We start from the raw sequence: 21,764 nt of genomic DNA on the forward strand, positions 1-21,764 counted from the left end.
TTCCAATTTTCCATAGTGTAGATGCAAGTTCAGAGGAAAACCTGGGTAAAAGTGTCTGTGTGGAAGCAAGGTAGGAGGAGAAGCTACCCAGACAGTCCTTCTACCTAGCTTCCACACAATGATGCTGTTCTCACATGCAGGCAAAACTGGACTAAGGAAGCCAAGCCCAGGTTTGTCTGCACATGAGAACCACTGGGAGCTGCATGGCTCCCAGAGGCGGTACTGTGGCAAACCTGCCAAAGAGCCCTGCCTGTTAGTCAGAGTTAAGGGCACGAGTGAGCCCTTAGTCCAGGCTAAATTTATATTTATTTTATTTATTTTAAAATTTGTATACGACCTTTCATTAAAGCAATCCCAAGGCGGTTCACGTAGAAAAATTACAAGACTATACAAATCACACAATTAAAATATTAAGTTACAAAATAAAAAGAGATATAACTAACAAGATTTAAAAATACATGCATAAAATAACCATACAGAATACAAAGAAGCAGCAGAGGAGACAATCACATAAAAGCCTGGGTAAAAAGCCAAGTTTTCACATGCTTTCTAAAAGCCGTGATGGAGACTGAGGAGCAAATAGCCATTGGGAGAGCATTCCAGAGATTAAACTAACATTGCTGTTAGTCTCATCAATTCCTCTGTGCGATGCTTTAGCGGCTTTAGGACAGAATCCCACATACTTATTTTTGACATGACCAGGTACCCACAATAGCCCTCTTCAGGGGTATTGTACAGTATCTGACATCCAGAGAAATGTTGTAATTATGCAGCAAGATTTGTGACTTCTCAGGGAGAGGATGCGCTTAATGCATCCATAGGGTTCTTGAGTAGCAGAGTGCATGCATTGGGGGAGGCGAGAATGATTTACATTGATTGGGGGAGGGGCGAATTATTTACACCTGGTCTCCCCGGCCTCCAGAAGTGCTGTTTGCTTTCCAGAAACATGTCCCCAGATATATGACCCGGAGGGTCATGCAGCTTACGCAAGACCACACAATAATTTTGGTAAAACAGGAATTTGATTACTGGTTCTCCCATATTCAAATACAACACTCAAGTTACCACAAAGTATAAAGCATAGAAGCTGAATACATAAATCAGCTGCTTCTAGAATGTTGAAATTTCTATATCATTTTCCACTAGCTGATCTCAAAGAATTTGACTTCCTGGACATCACTACATTATGCTCTCCAATTTGTGTCACAGAACCAGATTTTTTCTCTCTGCATTCTTCTAAAATCCTGGAATACATTCCTGACAAGTTTATATTCCTGAGCTAGTGAATCAGATGACAGAATGGACACTACACTTTGCTGCACATGCACAGAAACAGCTTTTTCACTGCCCTGAGTACCGTTTTAGAGAAAGTGGTCTAAAAGTTCAATAGATAAGTAAACTTCACACACAGAATTGACAATATCATCAACTGATGTCGACACATTTCAAATAATTACATAATTATTTGAGTATGTGTAGTAACACAAGGAAAGACCATGTGGAACCATCACCAGAATCTGGTAGGTGTTCTTTCTGTTTTTCTAGCTACTATACTGAGGTAGGGGTGTGATGGAATCGGCTGGCCTGGTTCAGTTCTGCAACCCCTCGAACCCCCCTCGAACCCCCCCAGTTCGGTCCAGTCTGGGGGGGCCTGCAAATTTTTTTTAACCTTTTAGCCCCTTTGGGGGGCTTCATCTAGGCCACAGGGGCAACTGCTAAGGTCCCCTCCCACCTGACTCCATCTTCATCACCGTGGCCCATCCAGCTGCTTTTTCTGGCCCATTCAGGTTTCTGTTTCTTGGCACAATGGCCATTTTGGACACAACTGCGCATGTGCAAATGGCCTCTGCAAGGCCTTGCATTGCCCAGGGCCTCGCAGAGGCCCTTTGAGCATGTGTGGCAGCCATTTTTGGCTGCCTTTTTTTCTTTTCTTTTTTTAAGGATGCCGTGCATGCGCAAATGGGCTCTGCAAGGCCCTGGGCAATGCCAGGCCTAACAGAGGCCATTTGTGCATGTGCGGCAACATCCAAATTGGCCACAGCACCAAGAAACAGAGGCCCAGACGGGTCAGAAAAAGCGACTGGACAGGCTGCGGTGGTGTTGATGGAGGTCGATGAGGGGAGGGGGAACCTTTGCGCACACACACACACACACCCCGGTGGCCTAGATGAAGCCCCCAGAAGGGGCTAAAAGGTTAAAAATATATATTTTTTAAAAATCCGTGAATGCATGAGGGGGTTTGGTTCCAATCCGGACAGAACCAGGATGGTTCGGTTCGACCCATGAACAGCCAGACCGGTTTGCACAACCCTATACTGAGGCAGATGAGAAAACCCACTGCCAAATTCCATTCATTTCATAATTCTTGGGATTTTAAAAAACAAAAAAACCTATTATTTATCATTGTTAATATTATTATTAAATAAACTAATGTTTCTATGTATAAGATACAACCAAAGCCTTGAAGGCCTCTAGGATAATCAGTAAACCTATTAACATACATTTCAGATTTCCAGCTGTAGACTGGGCAAAACCATCTGTAATTCTTCAAGATGATAAGCAGGCTTCCTCCAAGTTCTTTACAGGAGAAAAACAGGTGCTTTAAAAACACTTTTTATTTTTTTAAAAACACACCACTAAGTCAGAAGAATGCAGCAGTAAGTTCTTCGATGAAAATAACCACCTCTCTCCAAAACATCTTCCCATTTGGCAGTTGTAAAGTTTGTATGCTCTTTTTTTGTATGTAACATTGCCTATCCACATTTCCTGCCTGAATAATTAGCTTCAAAGTCAGCCCAACCACAAGCAGCTCGTAGCTATTCCAGCAGGTGGATGGCAATCAGGGAGACTGCTTGATCTTTAGGAATGTGTATCCCATTAGGGGACTATGGCAGCAAGGCATTTCTTATTGTTTCCCAGCTACTTTCCCAAGCCATAAATTTCATTAATTCTGATGTGTATCTTGTTATCTATAATGACATTGTCAATGATACTATCAAAACTGCAAAACTGGCAAGCCAAACACACAGTGAGGCTGTTTTCATGCGCAGGCAAAACCAGGCTAATGAAGCCATGCCTGGTCTTGCCCTTGTTTGAGAACCGGCAGGATTGGGCTCAATCCTGGTGGTGCCTTGGCGGCAAACCCACCAAATCAGCCACCCTCTTAGACGGGGTTGAGAGAGTGAGCACTCTTTTAACCCCATTTTTCTGATCATCCACAAGCCCCAGCTGCTTGCAGCTGGGGCTGAGAGACTGCAGGGCTCCTGGCTGGTATCCATGCACTCACACATTGCATTATGGGAGTTCCAGGCCCCTCCCAGAACCCCGACCCTCCACGCTGCCAAAGAAGGTAGCTGCAAGTCTGGGTGTGTGATCTCCATGCCCAGATCAACAGAAATGATAATCTGTGGGGGAGTTAAGCTTTTTGAGGCTTCCTCCCCGGCCCCTTCAAGTCCTTTCTCACAGATCATAGGAAGGGGTCAGTGAGGCCATTCACACAATCAAAAACTTGTGTTCTACCCAGGTTTGGGAGCTGTGTGTGCTCCCAATTTATGGTTGTGTGGAAGCAAGGTAGTAGGAAAACCTGTGTAGCTTTTCCTCCTACCTTCCAAACAAACAAAATTTGGAAGAACACACAGTTTCCAAACCTGGGTAGTAGAATAGCTTTTTGATCGTATGAATGACCTCTACATGTTCTGCTTATGTTTTTCAACAAATGCCATTTCCCTATTTAACTTTCCTTTGGAAATGGAGTACAAACAGATAATTCCCTCTGTAATTTTCATCACCACAGTAGCCATATTGCAGTGATTCAAAGTTATGAAGTGAGATGGCCCTTGCTGCCAGCAGCAGCTTAAGCAGCATTCAAGGGTTGGGCCTGTTCCTGAAATTAAGAAATTGTTCATTAGTTTTCAAACATCCTCAGTAATGTATCTGCTAGGAAGATGAACATATACATGGTGGTGTTGGTTTCTTGTGCAACAGCTTGCAATTTATATGGACTGAAAATGATACAGGTTGAACTAACACAAATTATTTTTCTGACATCTTTCTGCTTGTATAGTTAATTACAAAACGGTCCTCTAATCATATATTCCTTCACTTCCAACAGAAATAGCCACTTCCCTGAGAAAACTCTCTATAAAGAAGAAATTATGATTAAAGTCAGGAATTTGGGCATACCTCTCCCTAGTGACAGCCTGTGTAAATTGCACCCATTTGCTCAATTGTAGATCAGTCCCTGATCAAGGAGCCTGTGCTTCCACGTCCTCTGCCACATAGGAGTTGGAAGAATTCTACTTCTGAACATGTATAAGAACAACCCAGGATTACTCATTACATTGAACAGAGAGATCCTGGGTTATTTTAAGCAGGGTTCTGAAATAAACTGGGTCTGATCTGTATTATCCTGGGTTGTTTCAAAGCCTAACCATCCTGATCCTGGTTTATTTCAGGTTAAAATAAGCCAGTATTGCTCAGTTCAAACATAATATATAATCCTGACCCATTCCCAAACAGAATCAAAAGCAGAATCCATTCACCATTCACATGGGCAGGGGAAGGGGGGTATCAGCCCCATGATACACTACTCAAATCTTCCTCTGGTTTAATAAGGGCATTGCTGAGCACTCTTCAAGGACAGTTTTTGAATAAGTTGTAAATCCACCTGATGGTATTATCATCTAGTTCAAATTTGACACAGCTTGCTAATCAGGAGAACTTTGTTAACCACTTTATTGAAATAAAGATAAAATTACATTCACAGAATTCATACAATTTACTACACTAGTAATCCAAACAAAAAAAGATACAACAATTGGCCTAGCAGGATTTATTCTTGACAAACGCATGCTGGCTTCTACTAATCACTGCATTGAGCTGGTCTGAATGTAACACAGAGTCAGGATTAAATCCTGACTGTCATGAGCAGCTTCAGCAGTGTGAATTCCAGAATATTTCTGCACTGATGCTTTATTTATTTATTTATTTATTTATTTAATTGATTTGATTTAGTGAGGGGAGCAGCAATTTTCACCTATCTTTCATTCCCTCTGAAACTGACTGCTCATCACCAAAATACCCCATACAGTGCAGGAACTAATGACTTGCTACCTTAGATTTGAGTTCCTAATTTACATCATGTTGAACGAGTTCATCCCGGCAGTGGCAGATTACCAGAGAGGCAGAGTATGCATTTGTTTGCAGTGGCAAAAGGAATGGCAAATTTTGCTGATCCTCAAATTTTGCCACCCCTCTCTAGGGGCAGCAGTGGCTGCAGCGAGGGAGGGGGATGAGGAAAAAGTACCCCCTCTTTTAACTTTTTAAAAAATATGCCACTGTGTAGCAGCAACAGTAGCTGTGGGCAGCAGGGAAAACTTCCAATTTTCCCCTCTAAAGAATGCCACTGCCGGTGGCGGGATGGGGCATGGCAGTGGCTTCAGGGAGAGGGTGAAGAGGAGAGAGTTCCCCCTTTTACTTTTGAAAATGCAGCAGCTGTGTGGCAGGATAGGGGGGCCCCAAGCTCCTTCCAGCTCCCCTCCTCCCAAGAGATGGGGCTCAAGGCTGTGCAGCTCTTTCCCAGTCTTCCTCCACACGTGGAGGAAGGCTGAAAACGGACTGCACATCAGAGAGGCCCGTGCAGTCACTTGGGAGGAGGGGAGCTGGAAGGAGCTCAATGCCCCCACATCCCGCTGCACAGATGTGGCATTTTCAAAGGTAAAGGGGGGAATTCTTCCTCCTCACCACCCCCACCTTCCCTGCAGCTGCTGCAGCTGCCACCGTGCCCCATCCCACCACCGGCAGTGGCGTTCTTAGAGGACAAAAGGAGAAACTTCCCACCTTGCCCTCCCTCTCTGCAGTTACTGCAGCTGCCACACAGTGGCAGTTCCCCCCCTTTTTTCGGTAAGAGGGTGTCAAAAGCCTTTTTGCCTATGGGCAGCAAAAAGCATAATTCTCCCCTGCATCCTCACTCAGAGAAGCCTCACAGTCTAGTGCAAATTGTTTCTCTTCCTTGCCAACCAAAGGTATCAGAGATTGGCAAGAATCATGACACTGCCCCCTCCCGCCATGTCATATAGCCTTTAAGGTGGGTGATGCCCCAGAAAGCCCCCAGCCAACACTCCCCAAGCCATAAATCACCAAGGACTCCACCTCACACCAAACATGGCTGTAGGGTGCTCACCACTACAATTTTTCAAATCCCACACAGTGACCAGGAAATGAACCTAATTAACCATGGAGAATCATGTGAGGTAAGCAAAAAAAACCACAATACAATGGAGAGCAAAACATTTATACCTGGTCAAAAAAGGGTAACCAGTTGAACCCCTACTTTGCTCCTTGGTGGGGGAAAGGGTTGCCTTTCAAATGCCAACTAATAATCCAGGTGAGTTGTAATGGCTTACACTATACCTACCTAGCTTTTCCAGGCAATGACTCTCCAGTTTGTAGACAGGATGTGCCTGGGTGATTGGCAGCATTTCCACCAACATTTACACATCTGAAATTCAACCTTCACTTGTACGTATTCATAGCAGCACTAGAAATTGAACCTACTCCTTATGATTTCCATTTCCTACACTGCACAGGATTAAATATATGTACTTAATACCACTCTTGCACCCGCCACTCCAAACACAGGAACAACAAAGTGCTCAGGCACAGGGCCTCCTATTTAACTAAACAGATACACAGGGCTGCATGAAAACAAAATTATTGGCAGTTATGAAATGTGAGACTCCTCTGGGATTGTTCTCAGAGCTTCCATGATCAGTGACTGCATTTATATTATATCTTTAGCATCCCATAATGTTTTGCTGTTCTGTGCAATTGAATTACGAGTATGTTTTGCAAAATCAATAATGTGAATTTCTGCTATTTGCACAAGGTCAACACTTTTCTCAGTGGCACATTAAATATAAGGAAGTTTGAGCAGGTTTTTCCCCATCCCACCCCGCTTCTTCACACATACTTGGATTTACAGCACTTTATTAAATAATAAAAACAGTACTTAAGATTACAAATTCCCTTTGTATTTATTTTGTGTTCAATTTTTTGAAAGCAAACTAGCAAACAATTAAAATATACAGCTTGATATCAAAATGCAGAAGCAATAGTTAAATAACATACTATAAACTACACAATGTAGTAATATAATAAATTAACCTTGCAAACTTGTTCACACAAGTTTTTTCACAAAACTTTTATTCACACAACATTTTAACTTTCTTGAAATGCAATGAAGAGCAAATATTTGCCCCCTCCAATTGTTTTAATCTACTTGGGGTAACATGATGAAGCACTTCTAGATTTATAAAGTGTGCTGATGAAACCAATTATTTAGATCTCTTCTATTCTGGTACTGGACCAGTTTGGGAATGAACGTTGTCTTGGTCACGCTTGTGGATGACCTCTACCAAGAGATAGACAAGAGAAATATAATCTTCTTCATTCTGGACTTTTCAGTTGCTTTCAAAACTATCAGTCATGATATCCCTCTCAGCTGTTTTACTAGATTGGGGTTCAGGGGTACCTTGTCTTTTTTGGAGGATCCAGAAAGTGGTGCTGAAAGACTATTATTCCTCTTCATGGCCTTCAATTGAAGGGTGCCTCAAGATCCCATCTTGTTTCCTTTAGAACATCTACATGCGGGGAGGGGACATCCAGTGATATAGGCTAAAATATCATGGGCGGGGGGTGGGGCTGGGTTGTAATTTCTGAAAAGGTGGCCAGAGGACCACCACTTGCAGGAGGTACTTTTGCCCAATTTTGGGAGCAAAAATATTCTCCCTCTGGCAGCCCCTATAGCCTCCTCCTTCTGGAGGGTATCCTGTTCAGGAGAAGTTTTTTGGGGGACCAGGGGGTGATGTAGGGAGCAGGGGAGTGGGCAAGTCCTATTGTGCAAGCAGAGTTCTGCTCAAAAACTCCAACGCTATGCATCTATATTGTTATCATCTATAGTTAGTAGGGATTAGGGATGTGCATGGAACCGTCTGGCCCGGTTCGGTTTGAGTCCAGACTGGACTCAAACCCAACTGGGCCAGTTCAGTCCAGCACCCACACAACCCCACCCCAACCGGATCAGTTCGGTCTGGGGGGTTTCATGGACCTTTTTATGTTATTTTTTTTATTTCATGCCCCTCAGGGGAGTTCTTGGAGGAGGTGGGGGGTCCATGGAGGTTCCCCCTCCCACCGCCAGCTCTCCTTATTGTCCACTCCAGCCGGTTAGGCTGGCTCTTCGGCCGGTTTTTGGCCTTCTCCCCTCGGTGCAGTGGCCATTTTGGAGGCCGCACGCCTGCGTGATTCGCCTCTGCATGGCCTGGGCCACACATAGGCCAACTGCACAGGTGTGCAGCCTCCAAAATGGCCACCACGCCAAGAGAAGAGGGCTGAAAACCAGCCAAACTCGCCAGAAGAGGCAATAAGGAGAGCCAGTGGGGGGAGTAGGAACCTCTGCGTACACACCCCTCCCCACCACTTCCAGGAACTCACCCGAGGGGGATAAGGTAAAAAACTAACATAAAAGGGTCCGCGAACCGCCTGAACATTTGGGGTGGGGGTTTGGTACGGGGTTGGACCGAACAGGGCATGGTTCGGTTCAACCCCAAACCTTCGAACCGAACTGGTTCAACATTGAACTGGCTCAGTGTCAAGCCGGTTTGCATACCCCTAGTAGGGATGTGAAGAATGTTCCCAGGTTGGAATGTTCTGCCTCAAAACAGGCCATTTCAAGCATTCTGAGTTTGGAACTGAAAAAGGGTCCCGTTCTGAGCTTTGATCGGAATGACCCATTCTGAGCCAGAACGTTCCAACCCCATTTTATGTACCATTTTGGAATCCAAAATGGTGCTCAGACCATTCCAACAGAACACTTAATATGTTTTGTGTTCTGTTCTGAGCTCAGAACGGAACGTAAAATGTTTTTCGTGCATACCCCTAATTGTTAGGTATCCCTTTAAGCAGAGTGTTTTTATACATGAAAACTGAACTGTATAGTGTAGATTTCTGGAATTCAGTTCACAGTATTCTGAAAAAGCTTATAGTGACTCAACAGATAGAAAAAAGAATAAAATGCTTTCTATTCAACATCACTGATCCAATCAGGGGGCAGCACACGTGATGAGCAGTGAAACATGCATGTAAGGGGAATGTGGATTTTAGCCACTGTGCCTTCCGTTATCTAGAGGAGGTAACATCTCTGAACATTCAAGCTCACATGTTACTATTCATGCAAGTAGAACACATTACTGTAAGGGTTCTGGACACAGAGCTGGTTTCAAAAAAGTTGTATGCAAACTGGTCTTCAGAAACAACTGAAATTCCAGTTTACCAGAATGGCTGTCTCTCTTTCCTTTCATTTTGCAATTGCTCCTCTGCTACAATTTTGCAGTTAGCCAGAGTATGTTTGCAGAAAATTTTAATCTGATAGCAAACTTATACCCAGCTATGGTTCACACAGTCATGCCTTCAAAAGGCCACTCAGGTTGCCTTTCCCCCGATACTTTATAGACACATCATGCTGACAGCAAATAGTGCTTACATGTTACCAGATCCTTTCCCTAGCATCTGTAAAACCTACCCCAAAACCTTAATATACATAGTTTTAAAGAGAGAGAAATAGTGGCTCAAAGAGTAAGTCAAGAAACTGTTCTAGAAGAGTGAACGGCGACCCAAACACAATGGGGTCTACATAAGTGTTACCTTGAATTTCAGAGTTGAAGCTTAACATTAACAGTGAGACATAACTGACTGAACAAGTAAGAGGAGGAAAACATCACAGGTACTGATGTCACAGGTACCATAGAACTTAGGCATTTTGGGGTGTTGTACCTCTGCAGGTTCAAGTGGCACTTTCCCACTTATCCCATATAGTCAGTTTTCCAATATAGTCAGTTTTCAAGGTTATATTTAAAACAAAACAAAAAACAGTGTCAAATGTTCGTCTTACTTTTTATAAGCTATTAAGATTTAAATGACAAGCCAAAAGCAATTTAAAATATAAAATAAGGCATCAGCAAAAGCTAATTTGAAATCAGTCCATTTGTTAGAACATAAAAGGGGTCAAGGTTTATAAGCAAAGATCAGCAACATCTCAACTTCTCCAAAATCGAGCTGATGGTATCACAAAAGATCTTGAGAAATATGTCGCTCTAGCTTCAGGTATATGGACTGGGAAATGCTTAAAATTATTCACGTATTTTGGAACACAGCAACATCATATCTACACCAGCAGATATCATTCTGCAGCAGCATTTTTTTAAAGTAGAACAAACCTGAAATGTATTGAGAATCAATTTGGTATTGTATGTTTCTTCTCCTCCCCACTCCCACTGATACTGTGAGAACAGCGGGGTTACCATCTTGGAATTTGGGCATTTGATGAATATATGCATAGATTTCAATCCTCTAATGCAATGTGAGATAAGCAACTATGCTGCTCCCGTGCATTTTCTTGCTATTTTCACCGACCCCTTTCTTTTCCTACTGTGTGGCATACCCAGATATTTGTCATAGCAGGTGAAGGACGAGGAAGACACAAGATGGTGCAACAATGATTTATTGCTGGAAAAAATCCCAACACATTTCAAGTATGAACCTCTTCCTCAGCAGAAACTGTGCACAAATAGAAAACTTTTCTCAAATAGGTAACTCAATTGTGTTCACAGTTCTACACTGGATGATAGACTGGATGATACACTTCCTAGTGGAATACTATCAGTTTCATAATTCCAACAGACCAAATACGACTTCTGAAAATATATAACTTATATTGAACTAACGTAATATAAGGGCAGAGAACATGTTGGAAGAGACTTTAAAAACATCAGAATAGCCCTGATGGATCAGGCCCAAGTCCTATCTAAGCCAGCATCCTATTTCACACAGTGGCCCACCAGATGTCTCTGAGAAGGCACTGGCAAGAGGTGAGGGCATGCCCTCTCTCCTGCTAAGGATGTGCAAACTGATTCAACCTCAAGCCGGTTTGCCACTGATCCGGTCTGGCTCGAGGTCGAGCCGAAACAACCCCCCACCCAGCTGGTTCGGGGCATGTTCAGGGGTTCTGCAGGTAAAATAATAATAATAACAACAACAACAACAACAACTCACCACCTCCAGGGGGATACCACTGATGGAGGCACTCTGGCAGTTCCTACTCCCCCTTGTCGGCCACCCCCCGCTCTCCAAAGGGCCATTTCATCATGCACCCTGCCCATTTGAATGGCCTGGAAATGACCTGGCTATGCAAATGACAAGAATGCATATACACTGGCCTCCAAAATGGCTGCCACCATATCAGAAAGGACCAGAACTATCTGAATATGGGCCAAAACAGCCCTTTGGGGAGTGGGGGGAGGCTAGCAGGGGGAGAGGGAACCACCGGAGACCCCCATGTGGCCACGGCGGGACCCTCTGGAGGTGGTGAGTTTTTGAAAAAAAAATATTGTATAACCCTGATCCGGCTCGAATATGAGCCAAGCTGGGGGAGGGTCTGTTCGGGGCAAAACCAAACATGCCCAGTTCAGATCAAGTACAGTGCGGACTTGAACCAAACTGGGCAAACCGGTTTTGTGCACATCCCATCTCCTGCTGTTGCTCCCCTGCAACTGGTATTTAAAGTAATCTTGCCTCAGAGGCTGGAGGTGGCCTATAGCCACCAGACTAGTAGCCATTGATAGACCTGAACTTTCTTCAATATGGGTAAAAATAAAGCTATAACACATTATGCAAAGTGTTATTAGTTATTTAATTCATAAGAGCCCCTGGTGGTGCAATGGTAAAACTGCCGCCCTGTAACCAGAAGGTTGCAAGTTCGATCCTGACCAGGGGCTCAAGGTTGACTCAGCCTTCCATCCTTCCGAGGTCGGTAAAATGAGTACCCAGAATGTTGGGGGCAATAAGCTAAATCATTGTAAACTGCTTAGAGAGCTCCGGCTATAGAGCAGTATATAAATGTAAGTGCTATTGCTATTGCTATTGCTATAAGCACACATTCCAAAATGTTTATTTAATTGGTTTGAAGAGTTTGATTTTGCCTGCTCCATGATTTTTTTTCTTAAAAAAAAACTTTTAGAGACAAGTGCTAGAAAAACAAGGGACCGTGTAGGCATTCTGCTATCTTAAAGGAACAATCCCCGACAAGTCAAATTTTAATAGGATTGAAGCTGACAGTAAATTAATACCTAAAACATTTTCGGTTAGTGAATAATTTGTATAACGTATTAACTAAAATTACTGTCTACAAGAGACATATTTGTCAAATTAAATCACTTGTACCCCAAATGCTAGTGGTTTAATCTTTTGGCATTATATTAGTTATTGTAAATTGTGTATTTCACACTATGTCTATTTGGATTAATAGGCGTGTACTACTGAGGAAGAGCTGAGGATCTCTCAGAGTACCGAGGTGTTTATGACATGGTTAGATTAAAGCCTTTTGGACATCTAGTGGCTGATGTTGCCATGCAGGAAAAGAAAACCCAAAGCTGCAAAGACAGAATTACAATGGGAATGTGGAACATAAGAAGAATAAATATGGGAAAGCTTGACACAGTGAAAGATGAAATGAATTGACTACATATTGACATCTTGGGCACCAGTGAATTAAAATGGACTGGAATAGGACACCTTCAGTCAGAAAATCATACCATTTACGACTCAGGACATGAAAAACAAAGGAGGAACGGTGTTACTTTGAAGGATATAGCAATGACATTGAAGGATAAAGCAATGACAGTCCTTGGGTACAATGTGGTCAGTGAGCGACTAATATCAATTAGATTTCATGGACAACCCTTTAACATGACAGTTCTTCAAGTCAATGCCCCAACAACTGATGAAGAAGAAGAGGAAGTTGATGAGTTTTATGCTCAAGTCCAGTCTGAAATTGACAGAACATGCAAGCAAGATGTGCTGGTGGTGGTTGGAGACTGTAATGCCAATGTTGGAAATGGTAAGGAGGAAAACACAGTTGTACTGTATAGCCTAGGAAACAGAAATGAAGCAGGAGAATGACTTAGTAGTTTCTGCCAAGCCAATGCTCTCTTCTTGCTAACACATTCTTCAAACAATCAAAGTGGCTCCTATACACATGGACATCACCAGATGGAGTACATAGAAATCACATTTATTTCATTATTGGTGCAAGGAGGTGGAAGAGCTCAGTTATAGCAGCAAAAACATAGCCGGGGGACGATTGTGGAACAGATCATGAACTGCTCATGTGAAAGTTCTGAGTCAAGCTGAAGCAGAAAAACAAAGCTAACCAGTTTCCACGGTATGATCTAAAGAATGTACCCACCATTTTCAAGGAGAACATCAGGAACTGCTTTGAAGTTCTGAACCTCATTGATACGGAACCAGAGGAACTGTGGAATGAAATCAAAGAAGTTGTTAAAGGCAAATGTGAAAAGAGACTGCCAAAGACCAAGAAACAGAAGAAAGAAATATGGATGTCAGAAGAGATGGTGTAAATTGCCAAGAAGATGAGAGAAGAAAAAGTCAAGAAAGATAAAGACCTCAGGAAGGAACTTAATAGGGAATTTCAGAAGCTGTTACAAGAGACAATGAGCAATACTACAACGACATTTGAAAAGATGAGGATGGAAAGAGACACAGAAAAACAAGGAAAGTTTTTCAAAAGATATTTGAACTCAAAAGGAGGTTCCAACCTGGAACTGGTATGTTAAGGGATGCCAAAAGGACAGATAGTAACTGATTCAGAGAAGATCAAACAGAGATGGAAGGAGTATACTGAAGATCTGTACAGCAGTGACATCAACATCCAAGATACAAGAGAAGAGATTCCCTACTTGCAGGAACCTCTAGTACAAGAAGATGAAGTTAGATCAGCACTCCAGTCATTACCAAGTCAGAAGGCTACAGGAATTGATGAAATAGCTACAGAAATATGGCAGACAACAAAAGACAAATCAGTCAAGGCTTTAACCAAACTATGCCAGAAAAAGTGGAGAATGACAAAGTGGCCAATAATAATAATAATAATAATAATTTGATTTCTATACCGCCCTTCCAAAAATGGCTCAGGGCAGTTTACAAGAGAAATAACAAACAAAAAAGATGGAACCCTGTCCCCAAAGGGCTCACATTCTAAAAAGAAACGTAAGATAGACACCAGCAACCATCACTTGAAGTACTGTGCTGGAGGTGGATAGGGCCAGTTACTCTCCCCCTGCTAAATAAAGAGAATCACCACGGTAAAAGGTGCCTCTTTGCCCAGTTAGCAGGGGGTAGATTGGAAGAGGTCAGTCTACATACCCATACCAAAGAAAGGAGACTTAACAGATTCTCTGTCGTATCATTAAATGCTGGTTCTCTTATATTTAGCAGGGAGAGAGCAACTGGCCCTATCCAACCCCAGCACAGCATCCCTCCAGTGGCTGTCGCTGGTGTCTACCTTGTGTTTCTTTTTAGATTGTGAGCCCTTTGGGGACAGGGGACCATCTTATTTATGTATTATTTATTTTTCTATGTAAACTGCTTTGAGAATTTTGTTGAAGAGTGGTATATAAATATTCATAGTAGTAGTAGTAGATTGTGCAAATCATCACACTATATATATATTTATTTATTTATTTCTCCTAGACATACCCGTCAATAATCCCATGCGTGGTAACTCTCGCGAGAGTTCACAAGCAGCTGCTGGACTAGTGATGGGCATGGGGAGAAAACGGCCACTGGAATGAGGAGGTGGCAGCAGGCCCATCCCGGCCACCAGAATGAGGAGCCGGTGATGGCATGCCCGGCCCAGCCACCGGGAGGCAGCAGAGGCGGGATGAGGAGGTGGCAGCGGGCCCAGCTGCTGGGATGAGGAGGCAGTGTTGGCGGGCCCAGCCGCTGGATGAGGAGGCTGTGACATGCCGGCCCAGCCACCAGGAGCAAGCAGTGGGCAAGAAGATGGGACAGGCCAACTTCAAAGCCAGCTAGAAACCACGGCCAGCTGTGGCGGGGGAGCGGGCCGGGCAGGCCATCAGAGGCCCAGATGCTCTGCACGCAGCCCAGCTAGTACCCTCAATTTCATGTTAACAAAATAATGCTCAGGATCATCCAGTGCAGATTAGAGCCCTATGTGGAAAGGGAAATGCCAGATGTTCAAGCTGGTTTCAGAAAAGTTCAAGGAAGAAGAGACCTTATTGCTGATGCAATATTGCACCAATTGAGAACGAGAAAGCCAAAGAATACCAAAAAGAAGTCAATATGTGCTTTATTGACTACAGAAAAGCCTTTGATTGCATCAACCATGTCAACTTGTGGAAAATCATTATGAAAATGGGCATCCCAGAACATCTCATTGTTCTCATAAGAAACCTTATGAGACAGGAAGCCACAGTCCAGATGGAACATTGTGAATAATACTTGTTCCAGATCGGCAAAGGAGTAGGACAAGGCTGTATACTTTCTCCTTATATATTCATCTTATATGCTGAACATATACTGAGAGAAGCTGGATTGGAAGAAGATGAGCATGGTTTTAAAGTTGGAGGAAGAAACATCAATAACCTGCGCTAAACTGATGACACCACTTTTATAGCTGACAATGTGGATGATCTGCAAGCTCTCGTAATGAAAGTCAAGGAGCACAGTGAAAAAATGAGTCTGACTAAATATAAAGAAGACTAAACTAATGACAATAGGTACAGCATCTAGCCTCAGAATTGATAATGAAGAAATTCAAGTGGTGGATAGCTTCTGCCTTTTAGAATCGACCATCAACACTAAATGATTCAGCAGTCAAAAAATACGCTGCAGACTAACACTTGGTAGGGTTGCAATGAAGGCCTTGGAAAGGATATTTAGATGCTGAGACGTATCTATACCTACAAATATCCTAATAGTTCAGACAATATTTGAAGCCTACTCTGGGGAGAGTGGAAGCAGCTTGAGGAAGTGAGCAAGCTTTTGTAAACACAACATCTAGCCTTTTTCACCTTCAAACTAACTAACAGGAGGAGGGGAGATTTTGAGGGGTTGGTTTCTCTTCAAGGGAAAAGTCCTAGTCTGTGGGTGGGTGGGTGGGTGTTATTTGCCAGGGCTAGCATTTGCCAGGGCTAGCAAACTCCATTGCTGTGGGAGGCCCCACATTCCTTTGACATTCCTTTGACCCACATCCTGTGACTCAGTTTGAAGCCTACTCTCTACATAAGAGGTGAAGGCCCAAGAGCATAGCCAGCAGAGCATAGCCAACAGGGATAGCAAACAGGACATTGGAGTTTTGCAAGAGTTTAGCGGGAAGTGTGTGGGGAAGCCTGGAACAAGCCCCTGTGATCACAAGGAGCCCAGTGGAGAAGAGAACATAAGTACAAACCTCTCCCTCATATTCTTGAGAAAGGCTGTTTGGACAGTTAAATAGCTGACCATTACAGCTGAGACTGATCCTTCTAATCTAAATACTGTAAACAGCCAACAAAACCAGTATGAAGATGGAAAGTCAGCAGGCGAGGGGGCACTTCCCCGTGTATTGCTCAGAGTGCCACATGTATGACTATTTGCTCCATGGGCAGAAATCATGGGTGTGTGCTTGGTGCAAGGAGCTCCTGGCTCTAAGGGAACAAGTTTGTTCTCTTAAGAACAAGGTGGCGGCTCTGGAGAAGCTCAGAGAGACAGAGAGGGATGTAGACAAGACCTTCAGGGATATGGTAGAAGCATCCCACTCCAGGGCTGATAGCTCCTCTGTGGTCAGGGAGAATGAAGGTCTTGGGGATGGAGGACATCAGTCTGAGGAAGAGGGAAATGCTCCTTTAGAAGGGACCCCTTCCATGGATGATGAGCCCATATCCTCTTGCACAGGGGATACTCCTCCGGAGGGTTGGGGCCTCCTTGTAGTGAGTGAATCAATCATTAGAGGTATAGAGAAATGGGTTTGTGACCCACGTGTTGACTGCATGGTGACTTTCCTGCCTGGTGTGAAGGTTGTGGACGTCACACAGCATCTAGATAGGCTCTTAGGCAGTGATGGTGAGGAGACAGCTGTCATGGTGCACTTCGGCATCAATGATGTGGGGAAATGTAGTCAGAGGTCCTGGAAGCCCAATTTAGGCTGATCGGTAGTGTACTGAAGACCAGGACCCCCAAGGTAGCTTTGGGGGAGGAGGGAGGGAGAAGTAAAAGCTTTCAATTTCTCTCCATAATAAGGCTTGGAAAATTATAAATATAATTCAGAACAAAGTTGTTCTAATAAGAACTAATCAGCCTACTTTCATTTTACTATCTCTACATCTGGACTAAATTTGGTGCAGTTTGAGGTCTACAAGTTAGATTTCTTGCACCTCAAATATATATCACCATCTTAGATCCAGGGTGGATTACAAATTGCACCATTGAGGTGTCCCTGTGAGTCACTCACTACAGCTGTTCCAAATTTGGTTCAAATTGGTTAGACAGTCCTCAAGTTAGTGCACTTGCGCTTCAAAAATTTGTAGCTTACTTGTGCCTCAAACGTTTATGGTTCTGCTGTCTTGGATCAGGGTGGATGACATCATCACAAACTACACCACTGAGGTGTCCCTGAGTAGCTTACTTGTGCCTCAAACGTTTATGGTTCTGCTGTCTTGGATCAGGGTGAATGACATCATCACAAACTACACCACTGAGGTGTCCCTGAGTGTCACTCACTACAACTATACCTAATTTGGTTCAAATCAGTTAGAAAGTCTACGAATTAGCCAACTTGTGCCTCAAACATTCATGCATTCGCCATCTTGGACTGGGGTAGATTACAACACCACAAACTACACCTCTGAGGTATACCTATGTGTCCCTACAACTGCAGAAAATTTGGTTCAGATTGGTTAAGTGGTTCACAAGTTAGCCCACCGCTGCCTAAAAAGTCCACACATCCACCATCTTGAATCGGTGTAGATCATCATCACAAACTATGCCATTGAGGTGTCCCTTTGTGTCACTTACTGCAACAGTACACAATTTGGTTCAAATGAGTTAGGCAGTCTGCAAATTAGCCCACTTGTGCCTCAGATGTTCACGTGGCTGCCATCTTGAATTGGTGTGGATGACATCATCACACACCATGCCATTAGGGCATCCCTATGTGTCCCTACAGCTGCAGCAAATTTTGTTCAAATCGATCAAGCAGTTCACAAGTTAGCCCACTTGTGCCTCAAGGGTTTACATGTCCACCATCTTGAATTGGTGTGGATGACATCATCACAAACTATGTCATTGAGGTGTCCCTGTGTGTCACTCACTGCAACAGTGCCCAATTTCGTTTAAATGAGTTAGGCAGTCAAAAAATTAGCCCGCTTTTGTCTCAGATGTTCTTGTGTTCACTATCTTGAATTGGAGTGAATGACATCATCACACACCACGCCATTAGGGCATCCCTTTGTGTCCCTACAGCTGCAGCAAATTTTGTTCAAATCAGTTAAGCGGTTCACAAGTCAGCCCACTTATTAATTAATTAATTAATTAATTTGTTAATTTAAAATACTTTTATCCCTCAGAAAACTCACTTCTCTGGGTGGTTCACAACAAAGCAAACAAAACAGAAAAAGTTAAAACACCAGTTAAAATAAATAATAACAAAAATTAAAACAGGAGTTAAAACAAAATAAATAATACAGCAAAAGTTAAAACACTACAACAATTCAAAACTTGAAACATTTTAAACAATGTTAAATCAACTCAACTGGCATATCAGCTGAAGCTGACAGAAAGCACTTCTGGCCACTGCCTCAACCTGGGACACCAGGGAGAGGCTTGGATCCCAAAGCACCCCCAGATTGCATACTTGTTCCTTCAGGGGAAGTGTGACCCCATCCAGAACAGGCAGATCAAACTCATCTCCAGAGTTTTGAACCTGCAAAATGAGTACCTCTGTCTTATCTGGATTAAGTCTCAGTTTTTTATCCCTCATCCAGCCCATTACTACCTCCAGGCAGGCATTTAAGGAGGTTATGCCCTCTCCCGATGATGTTGACATGGAGAAATAGATTTGGGTGTCATCAGCATACTGATAGCACCCTGCACCAAATCTCCTGATCATCTCTCCCAGCCGTTTCATGTAGATATTAAACAGCATTGGAGACAATATGGAGCCCTGAGAGACACCATATAAAAGTTCAGATTTTGAAGCACAACAGACTCCAAGGGACACCATCTGCAAGGACACTTGCACCTAAAAGCTTTACGCGTCCACCATCTTGAATTGGTGTGGATGACATCTTCACAGGCTATGCCACTGAGATGTCCCTGCATGTCACTCATTGCAACTGTACCTAATTTGGTTTAAATTGGTTAGACTGTCCACAAATTAGCCTGCTTGTGCCTCAGATGTTCACATGGCTGCCTTTTTTAATTGGAGTGGATGACATCATCACACACCATGCCATTTGGGCATCCCTATGGGTCCCTACAGCCGTAGCAAATTTGATTCAAATCGGTTAGGCGGTTCACAAGTTAGCCCACTTGCGCCTCAAAAGTTTACGCATCCACCATCTTGGATTGGAGTAGATGACATCATTACAAACTATGCCTTTGGGGTGTCTCAATGTGTCCCTACAACTGTACCCGATTTGGTTCATATACGTCCAGGCGTTGCGATGTTGATGGGGGGACATAAAGACAGACACACAGACGGACGGACTCACACATGGACACACTGACACACACACAGAATGCCAGATAATCATTACTGGAAAATAGGCTCTAAAAGGTATTTACTAATGGGTTAATAATGGGTATTAACAATGATAACCCATGTAGGTGGAGTGGGACAGATGGTAAATGAACCACAGGTGCCGCTGTGTCTTGTTTCACCTGCTACTACATTAACCCCAGGCATGCAGGCTGGTTATTCTTTGAGTTCCCAACTGGGAAAACAACCAGCCCATGTGCCTGGAATTAATGAAGCGGTGGGCAAAAGAAGGCACAGAAAGGCAGACAAGGCAGGAATAGGAGAGCAGGAATGAGTCATACCTGTGACCCGTTTACTGCACCCCTACTCCGCCTGCATGGGTCGCTCCTGAAATATATTCAGTTTTGGACATTTTAGCTCACGCAAGAGACTCATGATATTAGAGAAACAGGTGCAGAGTTTATGGCCTATTGCTAATTCATGCTCTCTATTCCTTCTAAATTCTACATTTTATTATCAGAACTTCCAGGTTATATAAGTTCTAACATTAATTCTGAGTTACATAAGATTTAATACATTGTGTTATTGCCACTAAGCCATTCTTTTGCATATTGATCTACCATATACTCTTTCTAGCATTGAGTTAAGAAATACAAGAGCAGTATTTCTGCAAATCTACTTCCATCCAATTGAACTTAAAATAATACAGCTACAATAAATTAACAGGCAGCTTATTCCGAAAGTTACAATTCTCCAATGATAGCAAAAACAAAGATTTAACTAAGTTGCTTAAATGGGTTACCTCTCCAAAAGAGTGAAGGTTCAATACATACATGCCCTTGTGCGTTAGGTAGTCTGAGCCGGTTATCTATCTATCTATCTATCTATCTATCTATCTATCTATCTATCTATCTATCATATTTTTCTACCACCTGATATGTAAATCCCCAGGCAGTATACAAATCCCAACATTAAAATCACAGGTTAAAATACATAAAACATGATAAAAACAATATAAAACAAATTATTAAAATTATTAAAATTCTAAATAAGAGCTTGCGAGAACAGGAAAGTCTTGCAGGTCTTCCTGAAAATAAACAGAGAAGGGGATGCTCTTAGCTCAGCAGGGAGCATATTCCAAAGCCCTGGGGCAGCCACAGAGAAAGCCCTGTCCTGAGTTGTCACCAGACGAGCTGATGGCAACCGCAACCGGACCTCTCCAGAAGATTGTAAAAGGCAGTGTATGACAGAGGAGGCGCTCTCTTAAATAGCCTGGTCCCAAATGGTTAAGGGCTTTATAGGTAATAACCAGAACTTTGTATTTCACCCAGAAACATATCGGCAACCAGTGCAGTTCTTTCAAAACTGGTGTTATATGGTCCTATCATGTTGTCCCAGAGGCCAATCTGGCTTCCGCATTCTGTATAAATTGTAGTTTCCGGACTATGTACAAAGGCCACACACAGAGCGCATTACAGTATTCAGTTACGGATCGTTTTGCAATGGCCCTTAAGTCTGATAATTTGAAGGAGGCTAGATCTGCAGTACTGGATAAGGGTACAAATGGAGATATCACTGACCTTGATGAAAATTTAGTTCAGATTCTTAAACCTTCCTTAACTGCTTCAACAACACAAGGTCTTATTAGATCAAATAGATATTCTAGATAGTCTAAATCCTGGTTTGACCAGGAATGCAAAGAGGTGAAAAGAAACATATTCAGATTTATCAAGCCTACAGAGATGGCTCAAATGCCCTCCCTTCTCAGACTCTTATTTCACAAAAAAGGGAAAATAAGATATGACTTAAAATGAAACAGAGGAAAGCTGATGAAGCCACTTGGCAACAATTGATTAATGCTGCATGTATCAAAAATTCTTCATTATTTTGGCAACTTGTGAAAAGCTAATAATAATAATAATAATAATAATAATACCGGTAATAATAATAATACCGGTAATAATAATAATAATTCAATTTCTATACCGCCCTTCCAAAATGGCTCAGGGCGGTTTACACAGTTATTCTCAGGGCCAGTTATTCTCCCCCTGATAAATAAAGAGAATCACCACGTTCAAAGGTGCCTTGGCTGAAAAATATATATCAAAGCCAAACAAAGCTCTCTATGTGGTTTTTGTTGATTTTAGAAACACTTTCA

The 21,764-nt window shown here is 42.8% G+C and overlaps 1 protein-coding gene across 5 annotated transcripts in view; it reads right to left on the minus strand.

Moving 5' to 3' along the window:
- CNTN3 (contactin 3) overlaps positions 1-21,764 on the minus strand; it is a 397,708-nt gene that overhangs the window by 260,124 nt on the left and 115,820 nt on the right. The window contains exon 2 of one of the 5 annotated variants that reach the window (XM_053297699.1): positions 13,298-13,364. The exons of the other annotated variants lie outside the window; for them this stretch is intronic. The gene's annotated coding sequence lies outside the window, so the exon portion shown is untranslated. The remainder of the gene's footprint in view (positions 1-13,297; positions 13,365-21,764) is intronic. 5 annotated transcript variants of the gene reach the window in all.

Source organism: Hemicordylus capensis, chromosome 2, assembly GCF_027244095.1.
Source record: "Hemicordylus capensis ecotype Gifberg chromosome 2, rHemCap1.1.pri, whole genome shotgun sequence".
Classification (NCBI taxonomy): Eukaryota; Metazoa; Chordata; class Lepidosauria; order Squamata; family Cordylidae; genus Hemicordylus; species Hemicordylus capensis.